At 39.2% G+C, this 27936-nt stretch overlaps 2 long non-coding RNA genes across 2 annotated transcripts in view; both read left to right on the top strand.

The window, feature by feature from the left end:
* Nucleotides 1-2457: 2457 nt before the first annotated feature.
* Nucleotides 2458-17670, top strand: LOC307003554. Its single transcript, XR_013798747.1, has 3 exons — nt 2458-2740; nt 3597-3711; nt 17641-17670. It is a non-coding gene; the product is annotated as an uncharacterized lncRNA (long non-coding RNA).
* The window catches only part of LOC307003551, a 27873-nt gene continuing 17606 nt past the window's right edge, over nt 17670-27936 (top strand). The window contains exons 1-4 of the long non-coding RNA XR_013798744.1: nt 17670-17852; nt 23129-23241; nt 25028-25247; nt 25869-25961. This is a non-coding gene — a long non-coding RNA (uncharacterized lncRNA). The remainder of the gene's footprint in view (nt 17853-23128; nt 23242-25027; nt 25248-25868; nt 25962-27936) is intronic.

The raw sequence follows: 27936 nt of genomic DNA, 5'->3' as shown, positions 1-27936 counted from the left end.
TACGAGAACAGATGGCACAAATTACCGTCGCAGAGATACTTTGACAAACATGCACTGTCCCGGCACCGAAATGACAAAATCATTAATTGGTCTCTGGTACGTTGGTGATTTTTCGCGCAGCGTGAAGGCCTGTCTCAAACTCACAGATGTAAAAGATTAATCTGTTGCCTTCAGGTAGGTGAGATGAAAATCAATGCCCGCGATGACGACTCCTCACTGTTTGGAGTTGCTCTCCTCTTTAAACACAAGAGGAAAGCACTTCCTCTTCCTCCTGGGAAAGTCTTTTTTTTTTGTCCTTGAACAGAGTCAGTGATGGTGACCCCTCTGGCTGTGGTAATTATGACAATTTGAGGAATGGCCTGCAACTATCAGTGATTTCCTCCCATTTACTCAATGCAGAATTTAATTGATTTTACCACCCAAGATGCCAACTAAATATAATCATATTCTAAACCCTTTCTGCACAAAGAAAGAGTTATTTTCCACCCTTTCCACTTGCATTTTGGCTGCTCTAAACAACTTACAACTTATTATTATTAATAGTGTATCAATATGATTTAATTATATACAGTAAGAGACTAGTACTAGTTAATTAAATTTAATTAAACAGTTTGCAGAATGACATGATTGACTAATCAGAATCCAGTATCCCAGAGAGCTATTTTATAATGTTTGTTATTGTTATTTTAAAGTGTTACCCAACTATTTCATAGTAAGTTACTCCATAACCTACTGTGTATGAAAACGCAGTTCATTTTTTAATATTCAGTCAAGTATTTCAGTGCAGCCATAACCCGGAGTCCCACGTTGAGAGCTATAATCTTGCTGCTCTCTGGATGTGTGGAGCCCTTGTTAATGTTAAACAGAGATTAGCCCTTTCATTTGCCATACAGCTCAGTTCTCGCCCCCTCGTCTCCTCTGCCCCCTTCAAGTATTCAAAATTAATACTACCCTCAGCTCCGAGGCCACTGTCTGATATTAACAAAGTAATAAAGAGAATGAATTTTTTAAAGCATATATTCGTAGAGGGTTAATATTAGACAGTTATCATCGAGAGGTCAAGTGATGTGGGGAATTTTGCTGTCAGTTGTCGGAGCTCTGCAATTTTGATAGCTTAGTCGTTATTCGTTTAACTTTATTTTATATGCCTTCATATACTGTATGCTGTATAGACGAGAAGCCTTTTTTATGGTCTGTAGTTATTTTAACCACCGTTTGGGGAATAGTTTGCACTGCTTAAATGGGTAAATAGCTAATTATGGATAAATGTTAGGGTTTTTTTGGTCATTGAACACAAACTTTATTACCCCTTCTAGAAAGATGTGATGCCATCTCTCCTTATCCTCCATCTACCTCTCCAATGTCTCAGTTGCTCTCACTTCTTGGTTTTTGTTGTCCTCTCTCTCCATTAATCTTTCTGAAAGGCCTGATATCATCCATCTCCCCAGTCGGCTATTCCCGAAGGGTAAATTACTCCAGAGGCCCGCGTGGCCCCGCTCTGTATCAGGTTGACCCACGTCTTGTTTGCCATTTTGTGTACGCCGCTGTTTATTTAACAAGGAGCAGAGTGAGAGGGCCTTCCAGAGACGGTCCTTTGATAGTAACTTTGACACCCGAGCTGAATAATAACCCTCATTATGGAGTGGCTGACAGCTCCTGAAAGAGCTGATTTATGAATATGCTGGGGGCTGAAGCCTGCTCGCTCTCCACGGCTCCGCCGGCATCTTGGGCCGCCACCGTCCCTGTGCTTCCACCTTCCTCTCCTTTTCCCCTTTTTGTGCTCGAGATTACAGGCACGTTACGTCAGGAGACTGTAGGCCGATCTGAGAGTCTGAGATCTAAAATCAACAGTAGTTGTCCATTAGACTAAGAACTAAACCTATTACCTCTGTTTTGATGAAAAAGAAAATGGATTGGTAGGTGGATGGATAGCTAATCTTCACATTTTTTGTTGCAATCTTTTTGCTCCACTTCTAAAACTATTTTTATTTTCATATGACATCTTCAAGCCCTCCAATTTTCAATCCCTCCCTCCGAACATGTCATGCGCAGGCCATTTTTGATTATCCAGTCAATTCCTGATGGATAAAATGCCATTCTTTTTTTCTTTTGGATACTCTCTGAAATACATCACATTAAAGTAAAATGGTTTGCAAAGACCTAACATATTTGACTTTAAAGTTGTTTAAAGTTAAACTTTACTCTGCATTCATGCTGTAAATTGTCAGTTCAAGTAAAAAAAAAACATTTTTTTAACACTTGGAACTAGTTCTTTTTATTTTTCGAATGGTTGTTCATGAAATTTTAAACCCACCCATGAGATTAAGCCTTATATATATGCCTTATATATATTAACCTTTTTTAAATATCGCCCATATCAAAGCTTTCCTAAATAAAAGATGAGATATACACTACATTTCTCTTTTTTTTGACACCCCAGCAGAATCAATTAAGCAGGAAAGGGAATAGGGATCTCTGGGAAGACCGCGGGTTTGGAGAGGCCTTGAGCCCGAGCTTTGGACGCCGTGGAGGTGGGATATCCAGTGGATATGCATAAACGGGCTGGGGAGGATGAAAGCTGTTCAGCAGATAAAGCCATAGCAGCCTGTCGGAATCCTGCCACGCCGGCCCTGATTTATGACCGTCTCAGTCAGACTCCCTACCAAATCCACCCGCTGCCTTTTCCTTCAGCGGAGATGCCCACGTTTGAGCCGATAGCACGACTACGCATACGCACGAGGTGAAGACAAATCGCTCACAGAACTGGTACCGTTGGACTGTCAATTTTGTCTTCAGAAGACGATAGCAGTGAGAAGAAAAACTGTTTCCAAATGTTGTATATAAATCTACTGTTTACATAGAATAAGTCACCGATAGTGGATTTTCATGCTTAGTTGTTTCATAATCGTTTACTGCCTGTTTGGCTAACACAGCACCGATAAGCCAATGGTGGGTGAATTAAGAACATTTACTAGCCATAAATGTCTTTTGATAAATTAATCATTAAAATTATTTATTTATTAGAATTATATGTTAATATATTTCTGCAGACATGAAACTGTATTTTGCATTATTTTAATTCATTAAATGTTAAATAAAATATTTTATTATTATTTTATTCAGAAGAAAAATATATATTTTAGGTGCTAGATAAAATCTACTCTGTTCCTAATAAAGTTACCGGCCAACTGGCGAACAGCTAAAAATTATTTTACCCGCCAAAGCCTTTACTTTGACAAGTGTTATTTTGTATACACTTGCTTTAGATATTCTATGTCCGTTACAATACCCGTTGGCTACAGATAGCAGAGAGTGACAAAACATTATGCTATTGTTCCACAAGCTTGTCTTAAATCTTAGTTTAAACGTGAATAAGCTGTTCTTGTTTTCCTTCTCTGTCAATCTACTCTTTCATAAATACTGTATGAAATCCAAGAAGTGCACAAAAACTTAATTGACACCAAAGCTGATACATGATGCCGATTAGCAGCAAGGCCCTCTCTGAGCCAAAAGCATCTCTGGAGTATCAATGCTTTATTATTTGGTGCTGTTTTCAGGTCATTAGTGTAATAATGATGTGTGTATGTCTTCCTCAGGGACGTGGTCTGGTTCTTCACACTGAACCTGAGGACACAGCCGATGCCTCTGAGTAGCACTCTGATGTTCCCAGCTCTTCCTCTCTCGCGCAACATTAAAAAGTCTGGATAAAAGGTAAGGAATAGGCTTTATTAACTTTAAATATGCATGATGTTTCTGAGAAAAGTGCAGTACGCCATCGAGAAACGTCCAAAAGCTTGACTACTTATTTCTTCTTATTTTTCTCCCTTTTCCTCTCTCCTGCTCAAAAATGGTAAATAATTGAAAACAGAGAAGGGAAGGAAAGAGGGGAAAAGACACTAAGATTCTGACACGCTCTGCATAAACATCTCCTTATTAGTGACCCTAGATGCCCAGGGAGAATCTGCTGCCACACACACACACACACACACACAGTCACACACATGCTGTTGCTCATCCAGTGTGACTGAAGCACCCTGCTGAGAGCCCAGATACCTGAGGTCCATCTTCACCATCATAACCTCTTCTGGTCTTTCACAGGTGACTCAGAACTGTGAAAGATTAACTATACGGTCAGAAAGTCGTGGCAAAAATGGCAGTGCTTCTTTATGAATGTTTTGTCAGGTAACCTAAAACTGCTATATGGGTTTTTTTGTTGAAAGAAATTCATATTTTAATTCAGCAAGGATGCATTAAATTGATCAAAATTGACAGTGAAGACATTCTGTTAATAAAAAAAAATCCTTAAGAAAAAATCATTGTTATCCCTTCATCCACAGAAATATTAACAGCACAACTGTTTTATATAATAGTACATGTTTATTGAACAGCAAATCGGCATATAAGAATGATTTCTGAAGGATCATGTGACACTTAAGACTTGAAATTACTGTTTTTGAAAATTCAGCTTTACCATCACAGGAATAAATGCATTAAAAAAAATGTAATGCTATATATATATATATATATATATATATATATATATATATATATATTAGTTTCATAACTGTTACATCTAATTACATACAAATATATAAATTATTTAGTATGGCTGAAATGGTGCATTGACCAATCAGAATCTATTTTACAAGAAGTATTGAGAAACACTGATCTGTGATTATGTGTTTATTGATTTATACTCAACCTGTAAAGCCGGAGAGGAAGGGCTCTAATAATTATTATTCAATTGCTAAAGATGCTAACATCATGAAAGAAACGGCATGTCTTTGAAATCAATGTTAATTGATTAACATTGTTGTAACGGTTGTCTGAATATTGCAGTGTCATGCGATTCGATCATGGCGCCTCTTTATGAATATATACCATACAGTACATTAAAAGATTTAAGACATTCAGAGTCTAACATTTTAAAAGGCTTATGATTATTATTATTACTGCCGTATCAGAATTTGACACATTAAAACAAAAGTCTTAAAGGAATGTACTGGCTATTTGCAGCGTTTGTGGCATAATGGCGACTATCACAGAACACATTTTCAACAAATTAAGGAGAAATTAAAAATCATTGTGACAGTAAGGCACTTACAATGGAAGTACATGGGGAGAGGTGATAAAAACAGTTTTTAAACTATAGTTAACTTTTATTAAACCTTGCTCATTCTATTAAGGTCATAGGTTACATCTAATCTTTTTTTTTTTTCACCAGAACATTGTGAAAACATTTGTTTGCGATGTTTCGACTGAACTTCTGTTCCCTGAAAATCGAATGAAACATGGCGTCTGCTCTGACAGACTGATGTCCATACTTACTAAACGAAATGGAAGAACTTGAATTGACCTTATAATTTTGTCACTCTATAATGATTCACAAAACACATCCCTACTCCTTAGTAAAACAAACCCTTTGTAATAGTTGTTATAGTTGCTCTTAATCTTTACCTGTGATGGGAGTCTTTCTTCATCCCTTCATCCCACACACTCCTCCTCTTCATTGAAAGTGTCAGGTCAAATGGATAAACAGCATGTATTTACCCATCATCACGATACTGTCAAACGTGACTCTGTACTAGCGCTCGCTGGGGTATTTATGACTCTCATTCACTGTCTTCTATTTATTATTACCTGCGTTGCCTTTATTATCTCATGGCTTCTCACTAGCCGGTGATACATGGACCCTCCTCTGAATTTTAATTTCAGAAACGTGTGCTGCCAGGGCGCTGTAAGAGGACGTCCTTCATGGTTCTCTCTCAGTGATGGATTAACACCCGGCCGGTTAATGAATGGCCCTCATAAGTTGTTAATGCTGTTTTAAGGTGCAATTTCTATTAATTTTCCAGCCAGCGTGACTCGTGGTTTCTCTTATTCAACACTTTTTTTCTGCAGCATTTCTTCTGCAGTTTGTTTAAAAAGAACAGCTTTAAAGTGTAATCGTATTTTAAAAAAAGAAAAAAAAGTCTTTAAAATATCAACTTGAAGTGTATAGAAGCATTATTTTATATTGTGTGTGTGTTTGTGTGTGTGTGTGTGTGTGTGCATTTTAATTAATTCCATCCATCCATCCATCCATCCATCCATCCATCCATCCATCCATCCATCCATCCATCCATCCATCCATCCATCCATCCATCCATCCATCCATCCATCCATCCATCCATCCATCCATCCATCCATCCATCCATCCATCCATCCATCCATCCATCCATCCATCCATCCATCCATCCATCCTCCATGTCGAAGGACGTGTGTTAACCAATAAGCCATGGCTCCTACTTATAGAAGCATTATCAAAATGATCAAATCTTTATTTTATAGGGTTCATACCGTATCTATGCAGAGCTTGCATCCGCGCTCCTTACTAGCCGTTCAGCGCTCCGCCATGCATTTTATTGGCAGGTGCTGTAATCTTCGGATCCCCCACAACAACCCCAGCACATATGTAAGCTGTCATCCTCCGAGCCCGGCCTAAATTACAGCATAGCAGGCTAAGCTAAAAGCTCCAGTTAGAGTACGGCATGCTTCAAAAAGCCCACGCTGGATGGCTAAATTAGCGAGCGGCTGCGTCGGAGCGCGGGCAGGGGGATGCGGTGCCTTCCCGCTCCACTGGGTAGATTATTCTCAGGTATCAGGAGCCAAGAAAGAGGATTATTTCAGTGCAAATAGAGTTGTCAGTTTAGAAACTCCAGATGCAATCATTTCCATCTTGGGATAGTTATGGGATCAGAAGTGGGGTTTGTGTTGAAAAGCTGGCGTGGGATGAGCTATCACTCTCTAATGAAGGATTTTACACACTGAGGGTGAGCAAAGTGTCAAGCTAGAGTTCTCTCCTGATCCACACCTTTTTTCCCTGTACCGGTTTTAATAGCAACGGGCCTGTCTGACCTAGTGGTAATTGTATGTTTTGTCTCTTCTCGTCTATTAGAGGGTTAAAAGTGTCAGGAAAGTGGGTAGCGTTGACCTTTGACCTGGTTCACAGAGCTGCTCACATTAAAGAAAGGGCTCTTTATTATGGCCTTGCGGTGGCCACTTCCACTCCGGACTGGAGGATGAGCTCTCATCATGTACACCAGAGAGAGGTGATGGTGTCCGCACAGTGCGCCAGTCATTTTTAGCGAGATTTTCATGATGCATAAATTGACAATAAAAAAAAGTGAATTGTTAGGAGTCAGTGGAAGTTGAAGGAACACCCTGTTATGCAGTTATGGTGTTGCTGGGTGGTTTCTTACTAGTCTTACTTGGCCAGACCTTCAGACTGACGGCTTTAATTTATTTTGTAAATGTGTTTCCATCGTAGTTTCTGCGCATGTCTCTTATCCGATAAAATTATTTATCCACTTTCATTGAGCGCACAAGTTTTTTTATGTGCATGTTTAGAATTTATGCACATCTTGGCATTTCAATACAGCGTTTTTTGTTGTTGTGCAATATCCCAAAAATTCGCATAAAAATAGGTTGATGGAAACATAGTAATTGTGAACATGACAGCTTTCTTCTTCCATGATGGGGTTTGGCGTTATGATGGCTTTGTTTCAAGGCAGACCATTAAAGAATGCGACACACATCTCCCAGGAATCCTGTAGAATTCAACCAATCAGATGACGACTTTGAAACTCCTGAAGTTTTTACTTATACATTAGACATTCAGGTAACTGTCCGTGGGCGTCTGAGATTATTTTTTTAGTGGTCCAAGTTAATATATGACCACAAATTTAGGCCTATATTATTTTCTGGTCATTAGATATGGTTATTGGACTTTTTTAATCAGTTAAAACTATGTCTGATCACTTAGAAAAACAGTTCCTCACCTTTTCTCAAGGTATCACTCATATCTCAAGCAGTGCTGGATTAGCTACAGGTACACTGGTAAGTGCACTAGTTAGGGCCCAAGCCTTGAAAAGGCGAAGGCCCTATTGTTTTTCTTAGGATTATTATTTATTATTCTTCTTCTTCTTCTTCTTCTTTATTATTATTATTATTTTACTACCTTTTGGGCACTTTTGGGGGCCTTATCGTGCTCAAAAACTCTTGAAACTTTGCACAAATGTCAGAACCCGCGGCCATTAGAGCCGCGCTGAAGCTGGGACCCGGGCGTGGCAGGGGGGCTCGGCAGCGCCCCCTGGAATGGGATTCAAAAACATGTCCATATCTCAAACACGCTTGCATGTAATAATATGAAACTCGGTACACATATAGATCTCATCGGGCCGAACAACTTTCGTGCTCTAAGTTTTACGCCAGTCCAACAGGAAGTCGGCTATTATGGGCTGTATGGAAACGCATGTTCTGGCATTTGAAACACTTCTCCCAGAGAATTCATCCGATGACCACGAAACTCGGTGTGCATGAAGTCAAGACATGGAGGATGCTAAATTGCGGACGGATTTTTGATATCTCGAACGGTTTGGCCGTGGCGAGGAAACGAATTTATGATTAAAAAAGGATGCATAAAGTGTGTTATAACTTAGTTATAGTTTTACCTACAGTTACAAAACTCAGCGTGTGTATTGATCTTATCAAGCCAAACAACTTTCTAATTTACAGTCATTAGCTCCGACCAACAGAAAGTCAGATATTGTGGTTTCAATGTGAATTGTGTCTCTCTCTGTCTCTCTGGCATTCTGTGTGTGTGTGTCTGTCTGTGTGGGGTGGGGAGGGGAGGGGGGGGGGATCTGTGTATGTGTGTGTGTGTGAGGAGGGGGGCTAGTTTAGTTTAACCCTGTCTCTGCTGTGTGCAAAATCTCGGGCACTTTAGGGATGCAACGATCCCATTTTTTCAGAATCGATCCGATCCGATACCAAACATTCTGAGTATCGACCGATACCGATACCAATCCGATACCAGCACAGTTTTTTATTTTTAATCAAGTAGAATTTCTATAACTCTGTGTGTTGAACTGATAGTCACTATTTTGTGTTAAACACAATCTACTTAATACAGACAACTTCATTATAAAGAAAAACAACAAATAAAAAAAAATATGATCATAATCTGTGACAAAAATGCTATTATAAACTAGATTAGTGGATAATTCAGCAGTAAAATTTAGCCAAAAAAAAAATCACAAGTGCACAATAATTGTATTAAATCTGAACATGAAAAAAACATTTAGTGGGGAACAAATATGAGACAATAAGTGTAACACTAAATTTGGTAAAACGTTACACATTGCTCTTTGTATTGTTGTAAAATACATTCATGAAAAACAAGATAACAAAAATCAAAAAGATTAATTATTTTATATATAGCCTAGGCCTACTATAAAATTGAGACATGTTTTAAATTTATAGCACAGCGGTTTAATGAGGCAGCAACATATGATAGATAGGACAGAACTAGAAATAATCGTTCATTGCGTCGCTGTATTATGATATGAAAGGCTCCAGTACAGTGCGGCACACAGCGCTTATGCGCATCGCGAGCGCAGAATGATGCGCATGAAGCAACACGAGTCACAGCGCGCAGCGCGTCGATTCCGCATTGAAAAGTTCAAATCACAAAGGAAAGGCATATTGATGCGTAGTGTATTATACAGTATCTATCCATCTATGCAATCGTTTCTTTAAACAGAGCATTTTCTTTAAACAGTTTTAAATGTCAGTTACTCTGCGCGTGAAGAACAATTATAATGCTCTCCAGTGTTGTGAGAGACACCCGGTAGAAAGTAACGTTAACATGATTAAGGTACAGCAATAAAGTCCAGCAAGATAAAGTTGTTTAATGCAAAACCATAGCCCTTTATCTACAGATCAAGTATAATTATAGTAACTTTGAATCATCTTGGAGAGAGTTTTTCATCGTGTTGACTCGTAACCGAACGTGACGCACTGCTTGATGCTGAATGGAGAATGACTGACAGCCGCAGCGGAGGGAAAAGTGAACGTGATCTTGAATTTAATGACTTAAATATTAATTTCTATCTCACATTATACTATATAATGGCTTCCGAACACTTATAATATAGTGCACGACAACTTTATGGTGCTTTATAATGTTTTTGTGCCTTTTGTGGGGCTTAACAATAGCACAGAATAGTATACGCACAATATCGGATTTGGATCGGCCTCGTCTGACCGATACCCGATCTGGCAAAAATGGCAATATCGGAGCCGATACCGATACTGAATATCGGATCGATGCATCCCTAACTTTTGGGGCCCTTAACGTGCTCGAAAACTCTTGAAATTTTGCACACAGGTCAGAACCCGCGGCTGAAGCTGGTACCCGGGCGTGGCAGGGGGGCTCGACAGCGCCCCCTGGAATGGGATTCAAACACTTGTCCGTATATATCAAACACGCTTGCATGTAATAATATGAAACTCGGTACACATTTAGATCTCATCGGGCCGAACAACTTTCGTGCTCTAAGTTTTACGCCAGCCCAACAGGAAGTCGGCTATTGTGGGTGGTATGAAAACGCATGCCCCTGGAATTTGAAACACTCTTTCTAGAAAATTCATCCAATCGCAACCAAACTCGGTCAGCATGACGTCAAGACATTGAGGATACTAAATTGCTGACGGATTTTTGATATCTCGAACAGTTTGGCCGTGGTGAGGAAACGAAATTATGGCGAGAAAAGAGAAACACGATGTGTTATAACGTCTTCATACATGAATTGATCTTGATGAAACTTCAGTAGCGTGTTTGTTGTAAGAGAGCGATCACATGGATGTAACTAATGTGAGTCAAAGTTATAGCGCCACCAACTGGCAGCAGGAAGTGTTACTTTTGACAAAAGTGGGGGGGTTAGTTTTACCTACAGTCACAAAACTTGGTATGTATATTGTGCACATCGAGCCGGACAACTTTCTGATTTACAGTCATTAGCTCCGACCAACAGGAAGTCAGATATTTTGGTTTGAATGTGGTTTTGTCTCTCTCTGCCTCTCTCTGACAGAGTTCCCCCAGCCATTCTGTGTGTGTGTGTGTGTGTGTGTGTGTGTGTGTGTGTGTGTGTGTGTGTGTGTGTGTGTGTGTGTGTGTGTGTCTGTGTGGGGAGGGGAGGGAGGGCACACACACACACATAGACAGCCCCCCTGTGTGTGTCTGTGTGGGGAGGGGAGGGAGGGCACACACACAGACAGCCCCCCCTGTCTCTGTGTGTGTGGGGAGGGGGGCAGAAAGACTATTAAAACTAGGTATATTGTGCCATCTAGTGTTTTATACTATGTATACATGTGTTTTTTCTTTTAAACAAGTGTTTTAAAGTACAGTAATTTCAATGAATATATATACCACACTTCATAGGAATTTTCGGTGTTGTGTACTTACAATGGCTGCTGATTTCATGTGGCCGTTAAGTCCATGAGACTGTAGGGTGTCTTATTTTTCATTTTAGGTTTCAGAAGGGTGCTCACGCATACTTTGTGGTTGATATGTGCCCTCGATGCGCACTTTTGCAGAACCCACACTGATGCAAGCTCTAAAGCAGACTTCTTCTCGACAGTCAAAGCGGAGTTACGTTATTGCCCGTCGTGCACAGGAACCCTAAAGGCACCGGGGTGGCGGTTTTTATATATATATATATATATATATATATATATATATATATATATATATATATTTTATTATTCTTCTTCTTCTTCTTCTTTATTATTATTATTATTTTACTACCTTTTGGGCACTTTTGGGGGCCTTAACGTGCTCAAAAACTCTTGAAACTTTGCACAAATGTCAGAACCCGCGGCCATTAGGGCCGCGCTGAAGCTGGGACCCGGGCGTGGCAGGGGGGCTCGACAGCGCCCCCTGGAATGGGATTCAAAAACATGTCCATATATCAAACACGCTTGCATGTAATAATATGAAACTCGGTACACATATAGATCTCATCGGGCCGAACAACTTTCGTGCTCTAAGTTTTACGCCAGCCCAACAGGAAGTCGGCTATTATGGGCTGTATGGAAACGCATGTTCTGGCATTTGAAACACTTCTCCCAGAGAATTCATCCGATGACCACGAAACTCGGTGTGCATGAAGTCAAGACATGGAGGATGCTAAATTGCGGACGGATTTTTGATATCTCGAACGGTTTGGCCGTGGCGAGGAAACGAATTTATGATTAAAAAAGGATGCATAAAGTGTGTTATAACTTAGTTATAGTTTTACCTACAGTTACAAAACTCAGCGTGTATTTTGATCTTATCAAGCCGAACAACTTTCTAATTTACAGTTATTAGCTCCGACCAACAGAAAGTCAGATATTGTGGTTTGAATGTGAATTGTGTCTCTCTCTGTCTTTCTGCCATTCTGTGTGTGTGTGTCTGTCTGTGTGGGGTGGGGAGGGGAGGGGGGGGATCTGTGTATGTGTGTGTGTGTGAGGAGGGGGGCTAGTTTAGTTTAACCCTTTCTCTGCTGTGTGCAAAATCTTGGGCACTTTTGGGGCCCTTAACGTGCTCGAAAACTCTTGAAATTTTGCACACAGGTCAGAACCCATCAGGGACGGGCTGAAGCTGGTACCCGGGCGTGGCAGGGGGGCTCGACAGCGCCCCCTGGAATGGGATTCAAACACTTGTCCGTATATATCAAACACGCTTGCATGTAATAATATGAAACTCGGTACACATATAGATCTCATCGTGCCGAACAACTTTCGTGCTCTAAGTTTTACGCCAGCCCAACAGGAAGTCGGCTATTGTGGGTTGTATGAAAACGCATGCCCCTGGAATTTGAAACACTCTTTCTAGAAAATTCATCCAATCGCAACCAAACTCGGTCAGCATTACGTCAAGACATTGAGGATACTAAATTGCTGACGGATTTTTGATATCTCGAACAGTTTGGCTGCGGCGAGGAAACAAAATTATGGCGAGAAAAGAGAAACACGATGTGTTATAACGTCTTCATACATTAATTGATCTTGATGAAACTTCAGTAGCGTGTTTGTTGTAAGAGAGCGATCACATGGATGTAACTAATGTGAGTCAAAGTTATAGCGCCACCAACTGGCAGCAGGAAGTGTGTTACTTTTGACAAAAGTGGGGGGGTTAGTTTTACCTAGTCACAAAACTTGGTATGTATATTGTGCACATCGAGCCGGACAACTTTCTGATTTACAGTCATTAGCTCCGACCAACAGGAAGTCAGATATTTTGGTTTGAATGTGGTTTTGTCTCTCTCTGCCTCTCTCTGACAGAGTTCCCCCAGCCATTCTGTGTGTGTGTGTGTGTGTGTGTGGGGGGGGGGGGGGGAGAGCAGAAAGACTATGAACAATTGTGCCATCTAGTGTTTTATACTATGTATAAATGTGTTTTTTATTTTAAACAAGTGTTTTAAAGTACACTAATTTCAATTAATGATATGCTGCATTTTTATGTATATTTAAGCATTATCAAAGTTAGGATGTCATTTTTTTAGTTTCAAAAGTTATCTGTCTCTGTCTCCCTTTGGCTGTCATTACCCTCCCCTCACTCCCACAGTCTCACTTATTTCTTTCTGTATCAAATAATATTACCATAAACAAAAAGTTTCAGTTTCTTTTTCAATCAATGTATTATGTGTAACTTAAAAATAAGCAGATTAAACCGATATGTTTGAGGGCAAGACATGAAAACGATGAAATATAATATAGTATTAGTAAAAGAGTGCAGTATAGGGTTGGATGAATCAGATAAATAACATATTTTGTTAAAAAAACATTTGGTTAAATAAAATCGAGTGATACATAGGGCTATATTGCCCTCTCGACAGTCAAAGCGGGTTACGTTATTGCCCGTCGTGCACAGGAACCCGAAAGGCAACGGGGTGGCGGCTTTATATATATATATATATAAATAAATATAGCTGCAAGCAGCGATGGAGGGCCCAAGCCGGGGGCACCGCCACCCTGGTGCCTTTAGTTACACTAAAGGCACCGGGGTGGCGGTGCCACCGGCTTGGGCCCGTAATCGCTGCTTGCAGCTATATTTATTTATATATATATATTTAGTATTTGGTGTGGTACTGTACACCACATGAATACAGTAGCTGTAAAATGGTCCTGTATTGTCTATAATAATTATGAATCAAATGCTGGACTGTCTTATTTCATAGTTTAGTATTGAGCATTTATTCCCTCTGGTGTGTGTGACACGTGAGGGGGTTCCTGCCAAACGTGGTGGCTGGATATGTCGCACTGGGGTGTGCAAGCTTGGAAAAGGTCACACATTTGAAGGGATGGCCATTATGTTGGTGTCACTGCATGATGATGTATCGTCGGAGCCGGGCTCTACCTGACACACAGCGAGCACGAATATGATTTCAGAGAGCATTAAAAATTCAACAGCCTGACCTAATTACGCTGTAATATTCAGATGAAGGGCTGCACATCACACTGGGAGCTTGCTTTTGGAATCCATTTCTAATTTTATTTAGTTTGATTCGTCAATAGCTGGGATTGTAATGTCTGACGCGATGCAGTGCTTTAATTGTGGAATTACATTGTTTGTTTATACCTTCAACTCTAGTACCTTGTACTATATGCTATTAATATGCAAATCCCTTTTTCCCCAGATGCCATGTCCATGTTTTGATTTATCAAGAGTGGGGTAAGCTGTGCCACTTTTTATGTGAGTTGTCCATTAAGAGGACACTAATATCCCTTATTAGATTTCAGGATGTTTTCTTTAAAATCAAATTAGAAGTTACATACTGTAACTTGCCCATCATTAGGGGGGTACATTAGGGATGTTTTTCTGTGTACGTTAGAGCAACAACAAAAATGTTTAATGTTATTAGTAACATAAATAGTATTTCCTTTGAGTGGCAGATTTTATGCCAACGCATCTAACACACTTTAACCCACACGTCATATTCTGAGAAAGATTTGTTTAAGAAGTCATTGCTTTTCCTTAGTCAAATAATGGAGGTGTATTGCATTTTTAGACCTGGTTACATAATTAATTTGACATGTCATGTATAAAATTTACTTTGTTCAAAATTTGCAAAATGATTTTGTTTACTTTCCTTGTGAGACAAATTGTGCATTACAGGAGTGACACGTCTTACCCACTCCGCAAAAAAAGGCTTCTTAATGACTTTTTAATGACTTTCTTTAAAACTATCTAAAAATCAAATACTAGATAAATATACTTGAGAAGCTTGTTTTCATAGATTACATTTTTTAAATGATTTGTTTTCACGAACTGGCACATTTCCCTCCTTGTTTTTACTTGAAATAAGTGAATTTATTTTATTTGATTAAAGATGCATGTTATGCATTGTTGCTTTTCAAGTACATTTTCAACGATTTTTAGATATTTTAAATGCAAAATTAGTTGAGTCTCATAAAAAAATAACAGTTTTTTCACTGCACTGACACATCTTACCCCTTTCCCCTAGTGTTTGGACCGTTAAGTCCTTTACTTAGCATGTGTGGTGTGTAAAACGTCAGGTGGAAATCCTTATTTACAGCGTCTGTCTTGCTTTAGGCCCACAGTCTCTGCTAAAGACGCAGAGAAGCTGGGATTACACTCAAGATAAACACTATCTCTACACACAGGCAGTCTTAGAGAAAAGCGCTGCGTTTCCTTGCATTGTTCTAGAGTTAAATCAATTCCCCGCGGCATTCAACTCCCTTTTCTTACCCCACTGATCAGGCCCGGTTACAAACAGCAATCATTTGCATGAGAAAAAAAGAAAGCTCAAATGGAGAGAGTGGCGTATTATCAATATTACAAAGTGTTGCAGGTAGCTCCACTGAAGTCAACGAGGAGCCTGGCTTTTCATGTCTGTGCGCATTGATTTAATGCTACTTAAAACGAATTGCAGATCAATTGGATTACCCAGAGGCAGATTTAATGAGCCGCACACCGCAAAGGATGTTTGTGGCCCCCCGTCATCTCAGCAAGAGAGACTCGTCATTCTCTGGGAACAGTTTCTAGCAAATGACGTCTTGAGCGGCGGTCATAACAATAGCGAAAACTTTGTGAAAGACTTAGTTTACTATAGTATTCTATGATATACCTTGGAATACCAGTGTTATCAGTGTTTTAACAGGGTACAATGATAATACTATAATGTTTAGACATGTACCATAGTATTACCATGGTATTCTATGAAATGCCTTGGACCATCACTTTATTATGTTGTTGTTTTTTAAACATGATACCGTGGTTTTATTGATACCTTTTTACCATGATACCTTTTTTCAGGATTGTTTGGAAATGTATAATTATATATTACTATGGCCTTTTGGTCATATACCATGGTACTGCCATAATATTCTTTGAAATACTTTGGAGTACTTAAGTTTTTTTAACATGTACTATGGTAAAACAATGGATTTTTGGACATACACTCTTAAAAAGAGATGTTCTTTATTTGCAACAATGGTTCTATGAAGAACCTTTAACGTCCATGGAACTTTTCTATTGCCAAAGATTATTCGGTGTTCTTCACAGTAAGAAAAAATGGTTCTTTTAAGAATTGTTCACTGATATGTTTTTTGGGAAACCCCAAAAATGGTTCTGTGGCATTGCTTCAAGAACCATTTATTTTTAAAAGTGTAGATAGATCATGGTATTCTCTGAAATACCTTGACTTCTATGGTGTGGTACTACCATGGTATTCATTTAAATTAGTTTAAATAGCACCCTAAAAAGTACTGTGGTAGTACCATGGTACATTGATGGTATCAAATAGTACTTTGCCATATACACCATGGCGCTGAAACAGTTTTTTTGGTACTTTTCTCCATATGTACCATATAAATACCATGATATATGAATATAGCAATCAGTCAGTACCATGTATCTATAAAAGTACATTGGAACCTTGAATATCTGATACATTATCATCGCTGTGCCATGGTGAACTCTTGAATTGAAGGTCCCCAGTTCTGTGCCATGTCCGCAGTGAGTAAAATCGGTCTATATTTATACAAGTTATTTTGTAAGTGATGTAATGCCCAACCTCATATGTCTTTATCCCCTTTTTTAGTTTCCCTGCCAACTTTCCATTTCTATCCTCTCTCCGCAAGACCGACCGTCACAGACCGGGTTCATCTTGATACTGGCATAAACTCCCTCTGTTTGACGGGCATGTTTTGAGTGGCTCTATACCATCATAGCGAGAGATGTAGAATAAATATTTATCCTTGGCTGCTGATCCGCACCTGGGATCAATAAGGCTTTTTCTCTGTGCTAATCAGATTGCCTCAGGATCATATAATTACTGTTTAATATCCGGTTACAGTGAACAGAGGGAGAACGCCTGGCTGCCAGCTCATGATTCCCCGCTCTGTCATTGGAGCAGTGTTTATATCCGCGAGTCCGACCGCAGGACAGCAGGCACTCTCACGGGCCGCCCGACGCCTCGGGTTCACTCAGCAGCCGCTGTCTTCCAGTTGGACATGGAGGGGCACTCAAATTTAGATCAGATTCCTGTTTAGAATCTGAGGAACATTAAGATGGAAACGTTAAGTGTAGCGAAACAAGGAATTGTGGGAGGGCTCGCCTTAAAGTGAAGTTTAATTTGCTGCTTTGGATGTGTTTTAAAGTTTATCTATTATTTTTTTACTCAATTCATTGAGGGTGTCTTGCTTTAAGTTTTAGTTTTGCTTCACAATAGAGCTCCTGTTTACACTAAAGTTTCCCATAAGTTCCTCACCTGTTTGTTAGTGATTCAAACATTATTTCACCTCAAACAGATCTGACCTCAGCTTGCCTGACCCCTCAGCTTGCCTGACCCCACAGCCACCGACGCACGTGACCTTCAGATGAAGTGCATTTGTCCACCTGAGGAGAAGTCACGCTGCGCAGCCACCATGTTCGGTTCTTGGAAATCTCGCCACATCAAAATTCAATCACACACAAGCACCATCCAGGCACCCACCTCCACCCCCTTGTTGACTTGATTAAGGTGAGTGGGATCGCTTCAAAACCTTCACACACACGCGCGCACACACACACACACAGGAGGGGCTCATAAGTCTGATTTCAAAGCTTCGTAATTGGGAAAGGATATTTTAGACCTGGTGTGGAGCCCCATTCCTGTATTGTTTCCTGATTTTAATGCTCACGGGGAACGATTATGGTATGAGGGTCCATTTAAAGAACAACTCTGCACTGAAGATGAAGAAACCGCGTCAACAGCCATGTCGTACCCTGCCATTACTGCTTCGGTTGCCTACTCCTATCCTGCTATTTGATCCCATTAAAAAAGCCTACTAGAAGGACTGCAATTCATTCAGACGTATTGTATGTGGTAATGTACACTATTAAGTACTAGTATATTGAAACAAACCTTTGATTAAATGTATTTGAATCACAAAGAAACAGCAAGAACCCTCCCTTGCCTTTGTTAATGAGGGCCTCATTGTGCTACCTGTGCTCACCGACTTTTGTGCCTGTGGTTTCAAGAGGCCTTTCTTCGCAGTTCTACTCTAATATTAAATCAAATCAACTTGGGGAGGGAAAAAAAGGCTTTTGTTCACATTTGAATAATTTGTACATATTGTTAGTTATATTGGCTGATCCCATAACAATGTGAGGCAAGAAAGGACGATATTTTTTCCCTGCATAATTGGCATTAAAATGATGGCTGCATTGAATAGTTAGTTTTTTATTTAGGTTTACTTTAGGTGTATAATTTGTTTGTTCATTATGCATTCAAGCAATTCATTATGCTAGTTTGTGTTGCGATGTTATTTGGATACGGGAACACAAACAAACGAAAACAAACTTGAACCGAGCACGCATGCTGCTGCATTTGCGGCGTAAACCGAAAAGCTTCGCAAGTAAACATGCGGCCAAAAGGGTACAAAAACAAGACTTTTAAACACTCGAGCACCTTAAATACACAATACAAAGGCATTGCTCAGCCATACCGAGAAAGGCGTGCAAATCTATGTAAGTATCATACTGTTTGCATAATAGATTAGAAATTAGCATTTTTGTTCATTTTCCATGTATGCACAGTGCCCTGGAAGAAAAACGCTCCATGCATATCAGATCAGCCAGCCTTCCATTTTGCGCAGTATATTATTTGACAATCTAAAATGTGTAATTTGCATGAAATTGCTTAATTAAAACACAGTCACTTGGGGTATTAATTTCTTTGTCTGCCGACGGAGTGCGGCGCAGGCAGATGTAAAGGGCTGTCAGAGAGGAATGTCAGGGAGAGAGGGGGGACACCGCGTCTTGGCTTGGGGAGGGTTACGATGCCTGCCTGCTCCGGGCACACTTGGTAAACGGAGGACCCTGCTTCGGCGGGATCCAAAGGGGAGGATTCTGGGGCGATGGAGGAGGAGGGCGACTGGCAGCGAGCCATCGGATCGTGAGATTGGAGAGTTGGCCTGATCAAGCACCGCATGCTGTATACATAGACACGCTTTTGCGATAGGAAACACGCAGGCTGTAATATATCCACGTATCATGACTTTTTATATGTATTTTTGTATGATTGTTTTGTACTGAAAGTTTGATGCAACTAAATAATTTTTAAGTTAATACCTAGATTTCTTTTTTTAAAGCTCGAGAGACTTTTATTTTGGATATCAACTGAGATTTTCCAGTAAAACTTTATTTCAGTGGTCCACTTTAGACATTGTACTAACCATATAGTAACTTTGTAACTACGTGTCAATTTATTTAACTAACCCTACCCTAATCTAACAGTTTACAAACAGTCTACTACAGTCTTCTAATACTCTAATGAGAGTTAGTTGACATTTAGTTGCAAAGTTACTTATAGTTAGTTGAATGTCTAAAGTGGACCAACGAGATAAAGTAACTGATTTTTCTCTTTAAATTCTATAGAAAATTAAATTTGACACAGTTGACAACATTGTTGACGTACAGTAAAAATAGCTGAAACATTTATGGCCAGTATAGCCGAGATAATTTTATGTTTACGTTCATATTACAATTGCTTGCAAATCTGAGCACAGTTTGAGAAATTGTTGAATCTCTTTTGAACACTGCAAAAAAAAAAATTTGTCTTGTTTTTCAGTACAAATATCTAAACATTCTTAAATCAAGAGACATTAATTTGAGAAGCAAAATAACTTAAAAATTCATCAAAATGTTTTTGTTTTTAGAACAAGTAAAAATATCTGCCAATGGGGTAAAAAAAAAGAAAAGTTTATTAAGTTTTTCTGACCTCACTGGCAGATATTGTATCTTGTTTTAGGCAAAAACTCACTTCATTTTGACAAATTTTTTCAGAAAACAAGAGTTAATATCTTCTCAAGTAAATATATCTTGATTTATTTTATTTAGATAATCTCATCTGTGTCTAGGAGAAACAACTGAGATGTTAAAGAGATTACATTTAGGATTTTATTTGAAACTGAATCTGACATACATGTACATGTAGTCACGTTAGTAAGCACATTGGCACAATGTATAATGTTCTGGCAAAAACTTGTGGCAAACGTTTTAATTATAGAAAAGAATAACAGTAAAACGGCTGTTTTTGGAACAGAATCTGACATTCACATACACACCCACACAGAAATCACCCGCTCAAATACATGCTCCTAAAGACTGAAAGCTTATTGATAGATCATGACGCGTCAGATGAAGTGTCCCGTTTCCAGTTTGTGAAGTGTCACTGTAAGTCTCACGCTGTACCCTTTTGTCTTTAAATATCAAAGCCAACACGGGCACGTTAACATTTGAATATTTTCCAGTTCTTCATAAGGGGAGATCGTACAATAGGGTGGGTGGGTGGGGGAAAGGGCTCGTTGTAGTGAAGTAGCACATATCAAAATGAAAGAGCCCTTCTCTCTCTCTCTCTCTCTCTCTCTCTCTCTCTCTCTCTCTCTCTCTCTCTCTCTCTCTCTCTCTCTCTCTCTCTCTCTCTCTCGCTCTCTCTCTCTCTCTCTCGCTCTCTCGCTCTCTCTCTCACACACACACACACACACACACACACACACACACACACACACACACACACACACACACACACACACACACACACATCAGTGACTGCCTGTGAAGGGGCTTCCAAATCACAGTCCTTGTACCATTCAGCACATACAAAAGGGCTGTGTGAGCCTGAGCAGGCAAGGCCTAATTAAAATCCTTTAACAGAGAGAGAAAGAGCGGGGCACATGGAGCTGGGCTGGGATTGTAAAGGAGGCTGTCAGTGAGTTGGGACGTCGACAGCCACACGCAGACTCTGTGACAGCTCTCCAGAGCAGCGAACACATACGCCATTTGCTCAGAGGGCCTTAATTGGGTCTTTGATGTCCCTTAGAAAGGTGGCAGAGAGATGGAAATGTTACCGTCGCACACTTTCATAATGCTTGCCAGCTTAGATTGTTTACGATTTACAAAAGATGTGCTTCTCTTTTTTTCACCTGCCTCTTTCTCGCTTTCTAATAGTGATGGGTCAGGATGCTCGATTAGTCAGGTCAACAAGTGAGTTTATCTTCCCCCCCTTTGTTTTTAGAGACAATCCTATAATAATAATAATAAAAGTTGTAATTTTATGTATGATTATTATTATGTTACAAAAAAAAAAATCCCTTTATTTTAGCTAATATTGCTAAATGTAACAACAATAATATTAATTAAAATATTATTATTGCTGCTACTACTGCTAGTATTGCTGCTACTACTATTTTTATTATTACTTTTATTGTTATAATTATATATTAATATTTTTAGCTAAAATATTTTTAAAAATTATAGCGACAACAACATTAATAATAATAATAGTACTAGTAGTAGTAATAATAATAATGTTGTTGTTGCAGTTATTTTACATTAGTTATTTGTTTTAAATGCTGGGGTGTGAATTGTTTTTTTTTATGCTCAAGTTTCGTCTGTAAACTCATCAAAGCACTTTTGCGGGCTGTGAATGGCCCAAAAACACGTTCGATCTGCGTAATGGACTCTAAATACGCTTAATTATGCAGTACATCCATAAGTAGACTGCATGCGACCCATTGACAAGCCGTTGTTAAAAATATGTTGCACATCCCTACTTCGAATGTCATTACTCCGTTAGCTCGCATTTTAACTCCTGTCAGGGTCGTGGCATCTGTAACTTCCACTCCGTGCTTAATTCTCACCCCATAAATTTGCAGCCATTGCAATGGGGTAATAAAACGAGCGTGTGTATGTGTGTGTTTAAGCTTGGAAGGCTAGAGAGGGGCAAGTCCCTGCTGCCACCGCTGATCAAATGAAACAACAAGGGCAACGGCAGCTAATGCGGGGAGCTGTTTAGTGCAGCGCTGCCTTTTGAAATGATGATGATAATGGATTCAGTCCGCTCATTAATGGAGTCCGAGTGCTCGTTAGAGTGAACAAACAAGCCAGCCTGTCAGCACTGGAAATGCCAAGTGCCGGCAACTGTCTCCGTTTTATGTGAGGACACCGCGTTCTCGCCATTTACCCACCTACTCCACCCCCAACATCAAAGACGGTGGCGCGGACCACCGCGACTCACCAACCACACCACCCTCAGAGGCGGCCCGGGCGAACGGGGTCACCGGGTCAAGAGGGATGAAATCCATTCCCTCGCTTTTGGCTCCGTCCTCACATAAGTGGAGAGTTTTGAGCCAGTGTGTTCGCTAATACAAGCAGTAACTAGTGGGAGTTTCTTTTTATTTAAAGCTCATACGTGTCTTTTTTTTCCGATCGGTCGGAAAGTGTGGTCACATTAGCGAAATTTCACAGAATGTCTATTGTCAAAAGTGTAGATATGTATGTAAATGTATAATTTTAATGGTACAATACTAAAAATTCTATGCTCAAAACCGGTTCATGCGGAATTCAAGTCGACGTTTCAAGTCAGTTTAATATAATTTAAGTTGAAATTACTTGTATAGCAAATTTGATTATACTTAAAAATGTAAGGCCTTAACTAAACTAACTTTACAGTGTAGATCTTATGTTGTTAGACTAATGTTTATTGCACTCATTTAGTGATGTGCGTTACCATGACGGTGTTTGTGTGTATGACACTGAGCACTATCTATATATTAGTATTTACCTCAGCCTGCATGGGGAAATCTCACACCAAATTCACCATTGCATGGATTCCTATTGAAATGATTAGATTTGGCCTGCGGAAATTCACAGAACAATGATAAATGTTTACATTTTCTTCTGTCCAGTGACTTGAGCGTCATATTTCATTACAAGAATAACACTGTGGCTTTTCCTGTCTCTTTTTGTTTGCAGCCCGAGATTGTCTCACGCTATTGGCTCAACCAAAGATGGGGGTGGGACTATCTATTTGGCCAAACAATGGAAACCATTAGGACAGGAAGAAGGACATGTATGCAACAGTTGTGGTTAGTTTCTCTATACTATTTTCGCATATCCTTCTGTGTTAAATTATTTCATTTTCTGAAAACAAAGAAATTATTCACATGCTTCACCTCCGCTGATACTGAAATACGGCACTCTCATAAGGCAGAGATGAATGTCGTCGTCCCCCCCCTACATCCTTCAATTAAACATTGGCTGAGTTAAACTGAGTCATCTACTGTATGTCAGACGATCCTCGATCTCCCAGCGTCTTTGAACCCATCAAAAAATAAAATGACAACATCTTGTCAAGGAAGTTGAAAGATCAGAGATAAAATCGCTAGGGTCTGTCACAGAAGTACTAGCTTCCACCAAGCACATAATGAATGAAAGTTGGCTACTTTTTGTGATTCGTAACGCACCTTATCTTCCCACAACAGATCTTAGCTAATCAGCGCCTCGTCTTAGTACTTGTCACATTCTTCTCGTGTATACACAGTAATCATACCTCTCCATATCAGAAACCAGCTGTAATACTGATTAAGTTTAAGGATTCATTTTTTTTTCTTCAAGTGCAACAAAGTGTGAAGTTTCAGATAACGCTGTGTTATGCATGAAAGGAACATTTGATCATATTATAGTTTTTGGAGGCAGAAAGAGAGAAAAGATCACCAATGAAAAGTCATTGGCTATTAAAGTCAGGCTAAATTACCCGGGTTGCATTAAGAAGCTTTAAAAAGAGAGAGAGAGAGAGATGTATCATGCATGTGGAGATGCATAAACATGACGGGGCAGCTTAAGTAGAAAATGAGATCTGATGCCTTACTGAAGAAGAGACCTCGTGCTCAGAATGCATTTAAATTTAAATATTCATATCATTATAATCCAGAGGAATATGTAACGACTGTATGATATTTTATTGAGGAGGTTTTAAAAATGAATGCTGTCCCAACTCCTTAATAAAAATCCTGCCAAAGCTCTTAGTAGTCATACTGAAGGCGTTCCTCTTTGGTGTCATGCCAGTCAAGTCTGCTACAGGTCCTCGAGTGCTTTGCCCAGACCCACACACACACACACTCACTCTCTCACAGGAACTCTTTCTTCTAGCTGTATTTACTTCTTTCTTTGAATCTTCAGATTGTTCTTTTCTATATTTTCAGAAAAACATGTCAGAGAGTGGATGCACATAACAACCCCACGTGTGTTCAGTCTCACACACACACACAAATATTTACTTTGCTGTCTAATGGGGGCATATCGTAGACTTCCATTTTATTTTATATAAAATGAATAAGAATGGCTACAAATAAACCTTAAATTAATGTAAATTCCCAGGTAAATGTGTCAGTGGGTTTACTTGGTTCAAACAAACATACTATACTGTATGTGTGTGTGTGTGTATATATATATGCACCTTTTTAATTTCTTTATATAAAAAAATATATATAATATATAATAATAAATTACCAAAAAATTATGTGTATATATTTAAACAACTTTTTTTAATCTCACTTTTGGAGACAGTTTTGAAAAATAACAACAAAAAGTATGGATAATAAATTCAGAGACACATTAAACTGGGTATTTGAATGGGGGAGTACCATACATTTTACATATAGATAATCATTGCTATAGATTAAAATTGGTAATTGGGAATACGAAGCGCTTCTCCAGTTGAGAACATTCCCAAAAGTTTTCAGGTTTACTTCAGCTGTGAACAATATTATAAAAACTAGTTTAGAAACACACTAAAGGCTTTAAGTAGGCTTGCTGCTCCTTGTGTATGATAGTACAACAATCATTCTAACACACTGAACGTTTGTGGTCCAGGTGTGATGTGGAGTCTTCTGTTGTGTGTGTGAACGGCAGTACACACTTCTTGAGGAGTTGAGGACAGATTGAGATCTGTACTGCTGAACAGCTGTCATTCCCTGCTCACTGTCAAACAACATACAGGAACGCCTGGGGTTCTGTCAGCTACCGCCATCCAAACGTTTATTTGTCTGAGGCGGAGAAAGAAAAGCTGGAATAACACAAAGAGAGGATGATGGTACGGTACTTACGGTTTGTGAAGAATGTCATTTCATGTCTTAATAAAAAGCAAAGTGGTTTAACTGTCGTTTAACGGCATACAAACAGCACTACTTAACAAATAATCTTTTATGTTCAGAATGCCATAATATAATATAATAATAAAAATAATATAATGCCATAATAACATATTTCTTACTGCTATATACAAAATGTGTGTGTGTGTGTGTGTGTGTGTGTATATATATATATATATATATATAATCTTTTTTTATTACATTTTTTATATATATTTAAACCATTATATATATAGGAACATTATATTAAAGAATATATTTATTTATATATATTTTTAGGAATAAAAATAGCTTAGTAAAAAAAAAAGATAGAATGTTCTATAATTCTATATTAAATATAGAATGTTTTTATTTTATATATATATAATTTTATTTTAGTTATTTTTATTCTATCACACACACTCACAGTATATGAATATTTAAAAAAGAAAAAATATCAAATTACACACTCAGGCGCATCATCATCTTTTTGACTTAAGACTTGATAATTCCTGCTACATTTTGTCATTTAGTTGAGTGTCCATTGTTTAACTTCCTCTTGATCGCTCTATATTCATGCTCAGATTCTCACACCTCCAGCTCAGCGTTGATATCTGTTCGGAGAGAGACAGAGGGAATGGAAGAATGGAAGGAGGAGGTGCAAAGAAGAGGAGGAGGTAAAAATAAATTGCATTCCCCTCCTAACAGGGAGCCTTCACTAATTATGCTGTTTGAGTCCTCACAGAAGCCAAGTCTTCTAAATAGACCTGTGCTCGCTGAACCCTGAGTCGGGGGGTTCCTGGCGGTGCCCAGCCGGGCTCGGCTGCCCTACTTCCTGTCGTTAATTATCTTTTGTTTGCCCTTGATAATCCGCGGCCCGCCGTGCCCGTAATGAAAGCTCTGAATCACCGCTAAGTGTAAAAAACAATGGCATTGTCATTACCACATCATCAGCGCATTATAAATAATGAATGAAACGTGCATTAGGCAGACAGAGGGAGAGTTTATGAAAATGACTTGTGAGAATAGATTAAATTACAACTATTATTACTTTTCCTTTTGATGTAGTGCATCAGAGTAATTACAAAATTTTATAAAAAGGGATTCCATTCTCCGCAAGCGATATAAAAATCAAATTTATGTTACGAGGGAATTGTGTCTTGAGTTGACAGTGCTTAATGTATTATTTTAAATAACATTTTCTTAAAAACATCCCTTTCACATTCAGAAGGACATCATTAGGACGAGAATAAAGCATTAATTTTCCACTTGGCCAAACGTGAATGCGATCCGTGTGCGTGGGCCGGTGTGTGTGTGTGTATACACGCGTGTAGACGAATAAAACCCTTCGTGTGATAAGCAGCCATTAAACGTCGGCCTACTACATTCTCGTCTCTGATTTTGCTTTACGATCCTCATAAATCTGTCGGCAAAACTTATCAAGTCACAACGATAGACTGCGTTGGGCCATTAGTTTGCTGTAGCACCTTGTCCTTTTTGGTGGGAAATACACACGGGTTGGCATCGGTTAAAGATTAGGGTTTCATAAATCTGATGCGCAGATGCAAAATGAAAAACGTCAACTGTTTCCCGATCAACTGGGATTATTTGTTGGTAATAGAGATCAGTTTCTTAACGAGAATATCTCGGTTTCGAATAGGTACGTACGCCTGTGTGCGGCGAATGAGATAACATATACACCGACAATTCGTCATTTGTTCATGGAAGTTTTCAAACTGTGGAAATGATGTTATTACTGGCCGCCTGCATTGTGCGGGTGTAATGTGCTATTTGCCATGCCAGGCCTGGGTTTTGCAGATGGAAATTAAAGGGAGAAAATTGCTACTAACTACTCAATTACAGCGCTTGATGGTTATGCTGACCTCGGTTGGCAGCAATGGCAACACCGGGCCAATCATGTGGCCCAGATGGCATTAAATTAGAATAGGAAAAGAGAACGATTGCACATATTCATCGTGCAAAAGACATTTGAATTACCTCGGACGCTTCGGCTTGATATCGAACAATTAAGTGCAGTGATAGGATTTTATGGGACAGTTTAGAGGCAACGTGCATACAGGAATCACAGTGCAGTGGAGAGAATTGGCCTTAGATTTCAAATCTGTCAATTAAAGGGCTTCTTGTTATTCCCCAACAGGCCACTCTGGTGTTTACCGTTTATTTAATAGCTTTATTTGCAGTTTCTATGTACTTGAAGCACCTAGGCAAGATATATGAAATGATATGAAACCCGCAGCAGTCGTGCATCATACAAAGCAGATTACCCAGGAGATGGCCGCCAAACTTATTTTCATATAAATCAATTATAGATCTTGGCATTGAGTCTCTTCTTTCTGGGGCTGACAGTTGTTTGTATTCCACCTTTAGTGTTGATTACATCATGGATGTGTGTACATAGCATATATTATTTATATCGAAATTCTGCACGGAAGAATTTACAATTACCGAAGGCACTGGTCTGATTAATTCCATTGAGTTTTGCTGTCGTGTTCCTGCCGTGTGAAAGCTATCAGCTGAAGTCATTTTCTCTGAAGTCTCATCTCTTTAGGTTGATGAAGTGATTTGATATGATAAGTGTTATGATTTTGGAATTGTTTTACCTGTGTGTCTCTTCTTATCTCTCTAGTTTGT

The sequence above is a fragment of the Phoxinus phoxinus genome (assembly GCF_949152265.1).
Source record: "Phoxinus phoxinus genome assembly, chromosome: 9".
In the NCBI taxonomy this organism is placed as follows: Eukaryota; Metazoa; Chordata; class Actinopteri; order Cypriniformes; family Leuciscidae; genus Phoxinus; species Phoxinus phoxinus.
Note: the sequence above shows the minus strand (reverse complement) of the source record. Positions and strands in the feature narration are given on the sequence as shown.